The following is a 13,539-nucleotide window of genomic DNA, read 5'->3' as shown; positions in this document are numbered from 1 at the left end:
TTTCTTGTAACATAAACAGTCTGACAATAGTTCAATTAATAATAAACAAAAGCCCAGAAGCCCAACTTCTCCCACAGAAAGGATGACGGGCAGAGGCTACAGCAATTTGCCTACACATTCCTGGCAACAGAGATGTTCTGACCCAAAATATTCTTTGGAGACGAGGTTTGAGAACTGGATAAGAAAGAACAATCATCAAATCTATTTTCTGGAAACCAAACAATGATGATTCAGCATCAGTAACACAGAACAGACAAAACAATAATCATTGGCAAAAGCCTAACATGGTGTCTCTGGTGGCTGTAGGGAGTCTCACCACACTCATGCCTGGCGCCAAGCCCACCGGAGTACTGGAAAAGCCCTTGGAGAGTTCCAGCTGTGCCAGGACATGCACACTGCGGCTGAGGGGCTCAGGGACTACCAGGTAACAGGAGAAAGCAGGAGTTCATGTGCCTGAGGCTTAGACGCATAAGTCCCTGCCACCACTAGAGCAGGAAGGTCTGCACTTCATACCATTGTCTATGGAAAGGTGCAGTGACTGTGGGTTGTCCCCACCCCACCACTCTCTTGAGGTGTTTCACCCTTGCTAGGTTATCACCCTGGCATGGGCAGTAGCGACATGTCCATCCCTGCTTCAACTTACTACAGGTACTTGGACAACTGTTTCAACTGCACTTCCCATTGGTGTGAATGACCCATGACGGTTCCTCCTTGCTGCTGCCCTGGATTCATGCCGTACAGAGTGAGCATCCCCAGCTCAACGGTGCCAGTAAAGAAGTTACTCAAATGAAAGCAATCAGAGAGAACGATGGGGTATGATCCAGCTGCTAAGACTGCAGCTGCCACCTGGCCAGCAGCAGCAGAACAAACCTGGGATCAGGCTGAGGTTACAGGTTTGCACAAAAGCTCAGGAAAGTTTCCTCCCTTTCCATTTCAGTGCTGGGCTTTGTCAGCTATTGACCTGCAGGTCTGTGCAAGGCAAATACATGAGACTGAGTGGGGAGGAGCAAAGGGATTTCCTTCTCGGCCAGGGAAGGTACGAGACTGGCGACTCAGCACCAAAGACGGATGCTGGCAAGATCTACAGGAAAGCTGCAGCAACCTCAACAGAAACCACTGAGGAACCTGAAGAAGGTCAAAGGAGGACAACTGATCTTCAGGGAAGCAGGGCGGGAGACAAGGGAACGTATCCAGATGGATCTAATCCTCATACGGACTTTGCAGCGTGTGACTGGTGGGAAGGGGCCATGCTCTCCCTCCCTAATGCAAAACTACTTCTCTTGTTATATCCACGTCACTGAAATCAGCATATGGCTCGCTATCTCTAAAGGTTATTGTACTGACAGCATATTCTAGCATAATGTGAAGCCATAATCTGCTGCTGACTGGAAGTGAGGAAAAGCCAACGCTTTCTGCTGGCTAAACCGCAGAACCGAGAGTCAGGAATCTGAATAATTTTTCCAGCTCAGCCAGTGGTTCGCTCCATACTGTCGATTACACCACTTGGACTCAGTTCCCACTGGTGAAAGGAAAAGGGTAACAACATTTTCTATTGTCGGGTGACTTGAAACTTAATTAATGTTTTCTATGTGTGATGATCCTCAAAGGGGAGATGCCAAACATCACAAAGCACTTGGCACCTCTTTTTTCTGTCTCAGTCTCCAAGTCGGCTAAGCGTCTTGATTATCATAAAATCACACAATAATCTGTGTCTTTTCTGCCTGTTACTGCTGGTGGATTCATGACAAGAACTGCATAAAAATGATTCCCCTTTCCCAGACTCTACAACTCACATGGCAGGCCAAGAGAGAACCTGACAAAGAGGTGAACTCTTCTGCACCCATGTCACTTTTTTCCATATTTTACAGCTTCAGAGAAGTGTGTTGAAGTTCACTGCCTGCTACCTGGTTGGCAGGTCTTGCTCAGAAATTATTTCATTCATTATCAGTACATTTTCAGAACTGGATGCTTTTACACTGCCAAAGAGTAAGCGCCATAAAGCGGTTGTGAAAAATGCGTTGGCTGACATAAACCAGCCTCTGCTGGATGCACTAAATATGTCAAAGCAAACTCAGATGGTCCTTTAACTCAGTAGATGCAGCATCATGGGGAAAAGTGCATTCTTCTCCCAGCAAGCAAGAATAACAGCTCAAACACTTAAGGACTCCACCTGATTTCTCCCTGGTGAAACAAAATGTAGATTTTATTACCCACTACATAACTCACTCTATTTATGGTTTGCATAATTTTTGCTCTTTCCAAATACATTTCACTTTTATCAGCTTCAGCGGCTTTACACCTGATGGAACCAAAGACTGAACTGTGCTGTTTAAAGATGTCTCAGAAACCGCAAGGCAGAGGTAAGGCTTGCTATCACGTGTATTTTCAGGCCAAGTTTTTACCTCTGTTATTACTCCTACAATACCTCCCTGGGCCTTCAGAGCTCTCATTTTACCCTCAGTACAAATGAGGATAATCCCTGGTTTTGGACAAGACTCACTACCCGCTCCAAACAGCCCATATACTAAATCTATTGCAAAGTACGATTTCCTGAACGTTTCAAAGTTGGATTACAATACCAGTTGAGTACATGATTTAAAAATAGAAGGAAAAAACCCTTAAGTATGGCCATAGAAAAATGACACCATGTCTTGCAATGTTCCTTTAAAAAAAGGAAGAAAAGAAAAAAAGCAAATAAAAGATGGCTGACTGCCAGAGTTTTGTGTTAACTTGAAGTGCAGAGGTGATTTTTAATGCTTCAAACATCATTCATGAAATATTATATATATAATTTGTACTCAAAATAACATGCAAGCTCTCCAAGGAAACATTAAAATAAATAGCTTCTTTAACTCTTTTGTACCTTGATCGTATCTTATTTTGATGAATCAATAAAAGAGAGACGTAAGATTGATGTAGGACAGATCAGTAGGGCAATCATGTACTTTATTACATATTTATGAGTCTGAAAGATCAAAGGATGTTTTTATGCACATAACTTGGCAAATGTGTTTTGCCACGTTCAGATATATTCCAAGTGACTTTAGCAGGAATGTGAAAGAAGCTGGCATGCTGCCCACAGTGCTATTTGGTAAGACTTTGAATGATGGTGGGATTACAAACCATGATAATAAAAACACATACAGCGTAACATTGATGCATGTAAACAGTATATACAAATGCATATGTGTGATCGTATAATGTGTGTATATACAACATATTGCAATTTCTACGCACGTGCATACATACGCGAACTACAGCCTTGATTCAACATCTCTGTAAGACACTAGAAATCTTACTTTTTCTCTTAGCAGACACCACATCAGGCCTCAAATGCAAATAAGAAAAGAGAAAAAGGCTGCCCTCCAACCAGAAGGCATTAGATTACAGACTGCCACACACAGAAATCGGGGAATTCTGATGTTTGCAACTACATTCCTTCATCAGCATAGCACATTCATGCCTCTTTGGGTTACTGTCAGGAGCTGCTACTGCCAAGTGGGTACTAAGACAGAAAATATACCTCCCTTACCATCAAAACCTGTAATTCTGCCTTCTCCCAACATTTGCATATAGACATTTCAAGGCTGAAGATCACACTAACGTGAAATGCCTCAGCATAGAAGGGTAGAGAGCATCCTGCTATGGCTTAATCATGTCAGAGGCAGGTTGATCCACACACATACAGTGTCACCCAACTGATACCATGTCCCTGCAGCTGCAGAGCCTACCTGGAGAAAGGGGTGAGCTTCCCCATCTTTCCCCTCCTAAATCCATGACTGTATAATAAAGTGGCATTCAATAATTCTTATTATCCCCGATATGTAGAAACATTGACTATATCTGTGCTACAGCTGGAAGCAGATTTGCAGCATAGTTAGAGCAGCCCAAGGCAAGTTGAAATCTTGCATGCTACTACTAATAAAATTGCAGGGACAGGGACTTAGAGGTAACAAGTGTATGTCTGGAAGGGAGAGGCTTACTAAGTTTCACTAGGACCGATACATACTTGTAGTCTAGAAGAGCTTAGTTTGATCCCCAAATCTGCTACAGGTTTCCTAAGGTATCCAGGACAAGTCACTTCTTAACACAGTTTGGAGAACACCAGTTTCCTATTATTCAATCTCAAATATTGCTGTTTTCAGAACTACTCGTTACTAACAACACAGCTGAGAAGCTATATTTAATATCTCTGCAAATCTGACCCAAGGTGGGCCTCAAATATGGCTAAAATATTCATGCATCCAGAGTCATCAGATCCCCCTTTTATGTCCTCAAAACAAAACTGTCACTCATTTCTTATTTGCAAAGCCATAATAATACTTCCCAGACACAGAGGGGACTGACTAAGAAAATCAGCTCCTGTGAAGATACAGAGACTGACAGAAAAGCATGTATCTTCCTAAAACCAAGACAGCGACAGCAGGACTGGTACCATTCTTCTTTTACAATTTTCTTACTGTTATTTAAAAGTTAATGGTAATTCTTTATTAGATTTAGCAGAACTTGATTGATTCAAAGATGCTGTAGAGGCCTGTCAAAATGTGCTAAAATATACAGTACCTGCCAACACCACATAGGGAACATCAGGATATTACCTGCAGCTACAGGAGGGGTGGGCCTTGGGATCTGTCACGGCTTGAAAGGTGCTACCAACATTTAAAATAAAAAGCTAGTGAAAATAATGCTACTGATCCGTGTTAGTTAGTAGAGTCCCAGTGCAGAGTTATTAGGTATGGAAGAGACAACCACCTTCACCTCTCCTACTCTGTTCTCAATTCAGGTAAATACTGCACTACTCAGGCCAGGGTTAAGTGTGGTACACGATAATGTTTCCTCCACCACCTTTGAACAGCTGCTTGATGGTATCACAGATCACACTAAAACATTTTGGCAAATTATTAGGGCTGAGATGGGTTCAGGTTGGTGGGTCTGGCTATTAAAAGACACCACACAAGCTTCTCTTTCCTTCAGCTGCTCCCCCTCTTTTTTGCTCGTCAAGGAAGGCAGTTCTCCTCCATGGAGAGGAGAACTTGGCCCTTTTGGACTTTGTTCCAGAATCCTCACAGCTACCTATACATCTGTGGTCCTTCATCTATTTGGCCATTATGCATTTTTCAGCACAACCTCACTGACTGCGAACCTCAATTTTCCTTTTTCGATTTTTTTTCATGACACTGAGTTTTGGTGCCCCGAGTATTCCTTTGACCTTGGTGTTTACACCCTTCCAGCATCAGTAAGGTGTATTCATGGTCTGTGGTAGACATCAGTTAATATGTCTGTATTACTCATTTCACCTTTTTTTTTATTCTTGGTAAGTCATTCCCTAAAGTTTCCTTATCTTCTTGTTTCTCTCTTTTCTGAACTATCTTCCTTTTGTCAGCATCGTTGTCACTGAAGTGCCCAGAAATGAAGTATTCCAATATCTGCTGGCTCAGACCCGACATGCTGTGTCTACCCTAAGTACCATTAAGGAACCTTTCATCCTGATATCTTCCCAAGTGGTCACCTTAATGGCTGTCCTAGACAGCTCAAACTCTGAAGTAATTTCTTCCATGCTATCCATAGCGGCAGATTTGTTGCTCTTTGCGTTTTTTTCCCCAAGTTTTACCTGTGTTTATCAATAGTTACTTTTACAAAGGTCTCCTTAGTGTCTCAGGGGTTGATTCAATGAAGCCTTTAAGCTGCTGTTTAGAGTTAAGCACATGAATAAGCTTCCATTTGAAGACAATAGGACTAAATGGCTCACAAGGCAATATACATTTAAGTGTTTTCGTAAATTAAGCTGTAATTGTTCAACAGTCTTGTGGGATTTTTCTTTTTTCTATTTTTTTTTCAGGGAAAAAAAGGAAATCCAACCAGCTCATCTCTACATTTAACACTGCATTTCTGGTTACCCGCTGGTAGCAAGGCTGCTATTTTCAAAAACTACGGGTGGATTCTTTTAGTCCAAATGTTTATTAAAATAATAATTATTAAAAACCGCACCTCACCACATCCCCAAAGCCACACCCGGGTCCTTCTGTGTGTGGAGTTTCGCAAACAAGGGTGTTAGGAGCCAGCTGTGATCTCCAACAGTACCAGGCAACGTTGAATTGCAGCAAACTTAACAACTTTGTTATTCCAAATATTAGCACTACTGATGAACCTTTACTCTGTTTCAACAGATACATAATTAATTAATTTACAAGACCTGCAGGAGAAGGTTTGTCTCTGCAGGAAGGGGCTTTGGCAGATTTGCTGGCAGCGTTTCAGGTGGGTGGGTTCAATTTATAGTGCTATCCACAAGCTTTTGTTCACATTCAGGAAAGTGCCCTGAAGTTAGTCTGGGCTTAATTATTCTGTTATAAATCCTTTCCCTACAAGCTGACTTAGCCCATATTCTCTCTGAGCTTCATCAGGCTGAGGTTTAGTAGGGAACGATACAACAAAAGTATCCCTGCACTCTCCCTCCCTCTATAGAGGCCACCAAGGGCTGGAATAGGGATGGACCCTGGGTCACTTCACACCTACGTGCCCACAGAAGGTTTTGGAGGGTGTCAGGCATCATGAGCAAAAACACGTCCAGGCCCATTCTCACAGTTCACCAGGACATGTGATCCTCTAATTTACTAGTACAGGTATAGCCAGGAGAAGGCAGTGAATGCTTTCCAGTTATGAGAAACACGCACGTCCCAACGCTCCACAAGAGCACATCGGTGTGAAGAACGCTTAAAAACCACTGACTCTGGCAGAGCAACACGCTGTCAGCAAACAACTATATAAACAGGCTTTCCTGTGGTTGTCTTATTTAGACACAAAAAGAAAGGAGAAAATTAAAGATGGCAGCACGCTGATATTGTTCATGGATGCTGTCATCTGTCACACTCTCCAGCCTAATACTCATCTCCGCTAGCTAAAAGGCTGTAACCACACAACGTAAGGTGAGAATTTAAAGTGAGAGTTAGACTGGTTCACAAAGCTACGTGGACTTGTTTATTGCAGTGCAACAGCGGCTTAATTTGAATTAAAGTTAATTAGAAATGGATTTAATGAACTTTGAGTAAGTTGCCATTATGCCAAAGCAAAGTTATCCGCACAGCCTTTATTCAGCTTAACTGTCTCTGTTTAAAACCTCTTCAGATTGTGCCAGAATAACTTTTTTTGCATAGAGAAACTCCTACACAGAAGAACCCCACCCCGACTCAGCTGGAAAAGACAGTGGCCTAAACTTATCCTGATGTAATCCCCATTGTCAATATGTTTACTGTCACGTACAGCCCAGGATCAAAGGACACGCAGCTAGAAGACCTAATTAAAAAGTGAGGATGTAATAGACAAGCCCCATCCTCTGCTCAATCAGCTCTTACTTAGTCCTGAGATCTGAATTTCACATCGGCTGGATTAGGCCTAGAGGTCAAGAGATTTATTCTTCATCTCAATCTAGAGAGGCTCCTTGTCTTGTCCTCTGATTCCGAAACAGGGTCTCCTGTCCTGCACAGCTACCCCAGCCCAGCTGCAAACCTTCCATGTTATCCAACTGTGATACGTTTAGCTATGATAAAGCTTTCTTTGCTTTCAGGTTTGTTTTGGGGCTTTGGTTTGGAACTAGATTGCTTTTTCTTCTTCTTTTTTTTAATCAGAGGCCAAGTGTAGTGGAACATTTCAAACTGTGGACTGGTCTTATGGTCATCAAGTGTTATGAAACTCTCTATTACAAAATAACTGCAATATAACAAATAGTCCCTTCTTCTAGTTGTTTCTGTACAAAAACAGTAAGAACTCATACACGACAGACCTGGGAATAACGATAACTGCTAATTTTATTCTTGTTTAGGGAAGATTGTGGTACCTGTAGTCCAAATAACAATGTCTTACTTGGCCAGGCCTGTAGGTAGGGTCTGAGGCAGGATCAGAGGACCATCAATGACCGAGTTTAGACTATAAAGCGTTATTGCCTCTCACTGAGCAGGGTAACTGAGTGACCCCAAACAGTTTAGATGAACTTGTTTTATTTTGCTATGTGATAGACTGGGATCATACCTGTTCTTAACCTTTAGGATCTCATGTGTGTTTTCATCAGAGTTGCTTCCACTTAGAACACCGATCACAGAATTATAGACTAATTCAGGTTGCAAGGGATACTGGAAGGTCATCTGGTCCAACCCCTGCCTCAAAGCAGGGCTAACTTTGAAGTTAGGTATTAAAAACGTTTGCAGTCCTATGAAATCATGTCTCTGGGCTTTGTGAACACTAATCAAGAGAGCCTGATACCAGACCTGTGAAGTCAGTATGAACCCCATCAAGGGTACAGAAGTGCAGAAAGATGAAGGTTTCTGCCCTTAAAGTTAATAGAAAACCTTTCAGTGAGAGCAGGAGAGGAATCTGACTCCAAGCCTAGTTGACCAGGAAACATAACACAAAACTTCAGTTAAAATGCAAAACTCATTATTTGTCTTTGTCTTTCTTACAACAAACATGTTTCCTTGAGTCTTAATTTTCTGAATAATTATTCTCAGCTTTCCACCTGAGCTGAAAAAAAGATGACATTTCATGTGAGGAAGTACACATTACTTTTGCCCCAGGTATCTGCCTCACTTTCTAATTAAGAATTAATTCAGAGCAGAAATATTGAAAAAAAGACGCAAGAGTGATAGTATGTCCACGGTGAAGGTTGCTTGCAGTAGACTACAACTTTTTCATACCTGTTTGAGCTGTTGGGTTTATTATTGCTTCATGCTGAAAAATACTGAGAAGCTTCTACAGAACAGGTTCAGCCATTTCTAAGAATATGCTTCAGGAAGAACAAACTATCACACCAGTTGTTTTGAAAGGTTTAGAATTTTTTTTTACTGAAACTCCACTAATGTGCATTGGGGGACTGTCTCAAAATGTGGTAGAGGCCAATGCAGGGACAGAGAGGTATCGTTCACTGTCCTCATGAATATTCAACAAAACGTGGCCAAATTATAATCCTCTGCAAATCACCATCTGCGTATGCTCAGTAGAGGTTTGTTAGAGGCTAGCAGCACAATTCCCAGAGCATTCTGTCTTAATTGCATATATGCCATATCTCCCACAGGGCTGTATGCCAACCACATGGGCCTGCTCCATGCCCACCTCATCCACTGACCTAGATTCTTCCACAAATTGCACCTCAGGAGGGGTTACAGCTCAGCTTCAATTTACACACAAGGAAAAAAGTGGATATTTCCAGAACTTGAGAGTTCTTATGGGAGAGGAAGAAGCAAGTTCTAGACGTAGCAAGAAAGTACAAGGGGAAAGAGAAGGTGCAGTTACCATGGTATTCAGGTTACACATTTGAATACGAGATTAAGATGGTAATAAAGTATTTTACCCACATTAATTTTGCCTGGTGATAAAGCATCTGGGATGAGATGTCAAAGAGATGAGCAGATGTCTAGTCTTGGCTGCTCTGAGGCAAGCCAGTGCAGCAGTATCTCCAACAGGAAAGTAGCTGAGGTGATAAAAGCCAAAATTATTATTACAATAGAAATGATTTGGATACAGATGAAGATGAGTTCAGAGGACACTGCCCTGAAGAGTTAAAAATAAAATGAAAAAAAGTGTCCCGAGAAGGTCATTGAAGGAGCAATCAGAAAGTTAACAGGAGAAACTGGTTCCAGGACAGAGTTTTTAAACCAAGATTTCAAGACAGAGATTATAATCAGATCTGTCAGATGAAGCCAAAATGTCAAGGAACATATGAATGGAATAATGGCCCTGAGATTTGGCCCTGAAGAGTTTACTAGAGACCTTGGCAAGAGCAGTTCCAGTGGAGTGGAGAGAACAGAAGCTACAATGAAATACAGAGTATTATCACACACTACGATGATCAGCATCAGAAGGATCTCTTCATCCCATGGGCCATTCACTGGGACCTGATGGACTAAATCCCTAACTGGGCTAAACTGGCTTAACTCCTCCAGGAATTTCATCAGTTTACAGCTCTCAGAAATTTCATCCAGAGGAGAAAAACTAAAAGATGTCTTTTTTTTTTTTCATTTCTTTTTTTTTTTTTTTTTTTTTTTTTAAACAAAGACAGGAATTTGGAGTTTATTTTAGGCTCTCCTATGTGAAATAATCCCCACGTCCTCTAATGAGTAATCCTTTTCCCCAAAGATCTCAGAGCACAACACTTTCTGTTTCTTTACATTGTCTAAACAGTGTAAAATTAGGCAGATCTTAAGCTAGCTGCTCTCATTACACAGTTTGATGAATCTGAAAGGGTAACAAACTCCAGGATGAATGATTAGTCATTTAGTCTTACAATAGCTTTCTTCCCTTACCCACTCCTCTTCCTATAAATTTCTTTTCAAAATGAAAACAAAAACCCACTTGCTATAAATTAACAGAATTATTAATCTCTTGTCCTTTGCAGACTTTGCATGTTGGACAATAGCCAGGGGATCACAGTACATCGTGCTGTTGCAGGTATTCCCTTTAGAGATAGAAGACATATATATTCTTAGACATGCAATAAAACTCAGATCTTTAAAGGAAGTATGAGATGATCTCCCTTGACACTTTGTTTTTAAATCATCTATTTGGTGATTTAAAACCAACAAGTTTGAACAAGTCTGGAATCAGATCTATTTGACCATCTTCAGTTCCAGTGACGTCGGAGCTAGAATTATATGGAAAACGCAGTGCTTAGACTTAAAATCAGCAAGAGCTCTCCAGAAGGAACAAAAAAGGTATAAATTATGTCTGATTGAACAAACACAACTCCACTGTTGAACAGCCACTCAATGAAGAGGGCAGGGAGAGGCAATGGAGCACGGTAATGTGTAATATTACTAGTCAATGGGCTGTGTGCAGCAGTGGGCTCCCAAACGCTGGAGGTGTCAGGGAGATAAATAGCAGAGTGTCCTCCTCAAAAATATGATTAATACCCTCCTCGGTCCACTGCTGAAGATGTAGTGGGTGCAGCTGGTTTGGACAGCAGTTGCATAGAGGAAAATTCCAGGACGATTGCAGCAGAGCAGAGAGGGCAAAGAGTAGGACAAGTAGTCAACTGAGTGGGAGTGCTGAGCCCCAACAAGGGGAGAAGTAGGCCAGAGCTGGCAAAGGTCTTTTGGCTGCTGTTTAAGTAATGTTTATAGAACTTTCATGCATGCACAACTGAGTTTCGGGTTCATGATCTTTGGAGGAAAAAAGGGAGAGAAGCATGTTCGAGTTCATTGTCTCTTGTAATAGTCATGCCAGCCATGGCTTTCAAGAAGCCATTCTTCTCTCCTAGCTTGTCCCCCCCAAAAAGCCTGTACATCGCAAAAAAAAGCAGGTGGAAAACTGAGAATCATAAAAAACCACCCTAAAAAAGCATCATTTTTTTCCTGCAGCCAACTGCAATTTCCTGAAAAAGTCAGGAGTGTGTCAAGTGGGGTTTTCTCACTGTATCGTTTTCAAGAAATCCTCTAAAATTCTGAGAAAACATCCTTTCATGCTTCTGTTGTCACAGCACTCAGGGGAGACTGTCCACAGCTCAAATTCCCAACATTAGAATCTGAACACACCATAATGTAACTAATGCTCCTGAAATCAAACAAAGGCAGAGGGCTACGGATGGCTTTATTTCTTAGGGCAGTGATCCCTGCCTTTGTTGGTTTGCAGGCAACAATACCAAGCAAGCAATATATTGCCAGCAACGCCACATTATCTAACGCCTTGCATCCACAATGAGTGTCTCAGGGTCCCCCCGAAAGCCTTGGGTGGGGATAAATGCCTCGGGCAATCAGTCTCCAATCAGCAAGAAGGTGCTGCAAAAGCTGCAGACATTAGGCTGATGCTGAACGGGAGGACACACATGTTATTAAACGCACAAACACAACACGAGCAGTATATACATAAATGCTGCTGTTTAACTTAAAATGACAAAAAAAATAGGATGGGGGAAAGGAAAAGTTCCAGTGGATTATTGATCTGAAAGACAGTGATTAATAATCACCAGTTTAGTATTCTGCATCACCACTGCCTGTCACACTTCCCTGGAAACAGGATTAATATAAGAAGATATTATATATGTGAGCAAGGCACTAAGGTAGCACTATATTGATCTGAACTTTAGAGCTGTTCGGTGCCATTAACAAAAACAAAAAGAATGCAGGCGCTTGTAAAAAGGAGGATGGCTGGGGAAAGGCAAGCAGTTGGTTTTCCTTCTACAAATTGCCAGTAGCCTGATCATCTCTTCAATTAGATGCAAGAATCACCAGCTGCAGATCCCAGGTAAACTCAGTGTAACACGCACCAGATCAGCCAGCAAAGGCACAAAGCCTTTTCCTTGCTTTGTTTGCAGGATTGGTCCCTGACCATCACACGGAAAGTTGATGTAAGTGCTTACATACCCCCAAAGGACCCACTTCCAACACTGCAGGAACAGCATTGCTCTCCAAGAGAATTTAGAGAAAGATATACTTTTTGAAGCATTACGTAATCCTGAAAAATATTCCTTTCAAAAAAAAAAGAGTCTAGTGTGACATACATAAGAGTGTTTTAAGAAAAAAAAAAGGAAAGTAAAATAAAGCTAGGTAATATATTTAAAGACACTTTCCATGAAATGAAAATCATTTAACTGCTTTATTAAACTACTGTCTCAAATTCACTTTGTTCCTTTCCTACCTTTTTGTTTCTGCATAAAGAGGGGGCACCACTATTTGTTCAACATAATATTAAGCATACTCTGCTACTCAATTAGTAAACATGTCAAGAGGTGGGTTAGTTATTCATGGTTCAGGGGCACAGCCCCCTTTCAAAAAGAACTTTTTTTTCACTCTAATGAAATGATGGATAATCTGGAAGTAGGTGCTTTAAGAAGATATTAATCATTCTCTGTGGTAATGTTAATCATGCGTTCCATCATCTCCAGATGCTGTGCATCACCTTCCTCGGAGATAAAGGGCACCCAAGCCAGCAGAGTCCTTTTGATCACCTTTCTCACAGTAACTCTCATAAGGCATTAAAAGAAGTCTTCACATTTCAGGGCATCCTTAAAAATGAAATAGAAAGTGGGAGAGTGAGGTAATGGAGGGATTCATGGACTTCAATCTTGACCCTGTCATTACTTATGCTGCCCAGATGGGAGGTGCATAGTTCTTTCGTCCTTTGTCCTAATCTTTGACATTTTTCAATGCAATGTTTGGTATGAATGAGGTATGAGAAAAACCCTGATCACAGGAAATAGAAAATTAATTCACAAAAGATTTCAGGGAGGGAGGTGAGGGGGAAGCAAAAAAATCAACCCGCACTTTCTGTGAAGAAAAATCCAGCAAAATTATTCCCTCGCAGCCTGCTATTCCATTCTTAGAAAACATTAGCAGAAGTCGGGTCAGATTTATCTCAGCATAGTGTCTGTGATGTCTCTTCCAGTTAATAAAACACCCTGCCACTGGAGAGACTTCTGGCCAATTAGACCATTTTTATGACTAATCTTTTATAGTTTTTCTTTTTTTTTTTTTTTTTTTTTTTTTTTTAAAAAAAAAAAAAAAAAAAAAAAAAAAAAAAAAAAAAAAAAAAAAAAGTTCTAGGAAAAATATTAAACCC

The sequence above is a fragment of the Calidris pugnax genome, unplaced genomic scaffold, assembly GCF_001431845.1.
Source record: "Calidris pugnax isolate Ruff unplaced genomic scaffold, ASM143184v1 scaffold70, whole genome shotgun sequence".
NCBI classification, from domain to species: Eukaryota; Metazoa; Chordata; class Aves; order Charadriiformes; family Scolopacidae; genus Calidris; species Calidris pugnax.
Note: the sequence above shows the minus strand (reverse complement) of the source record.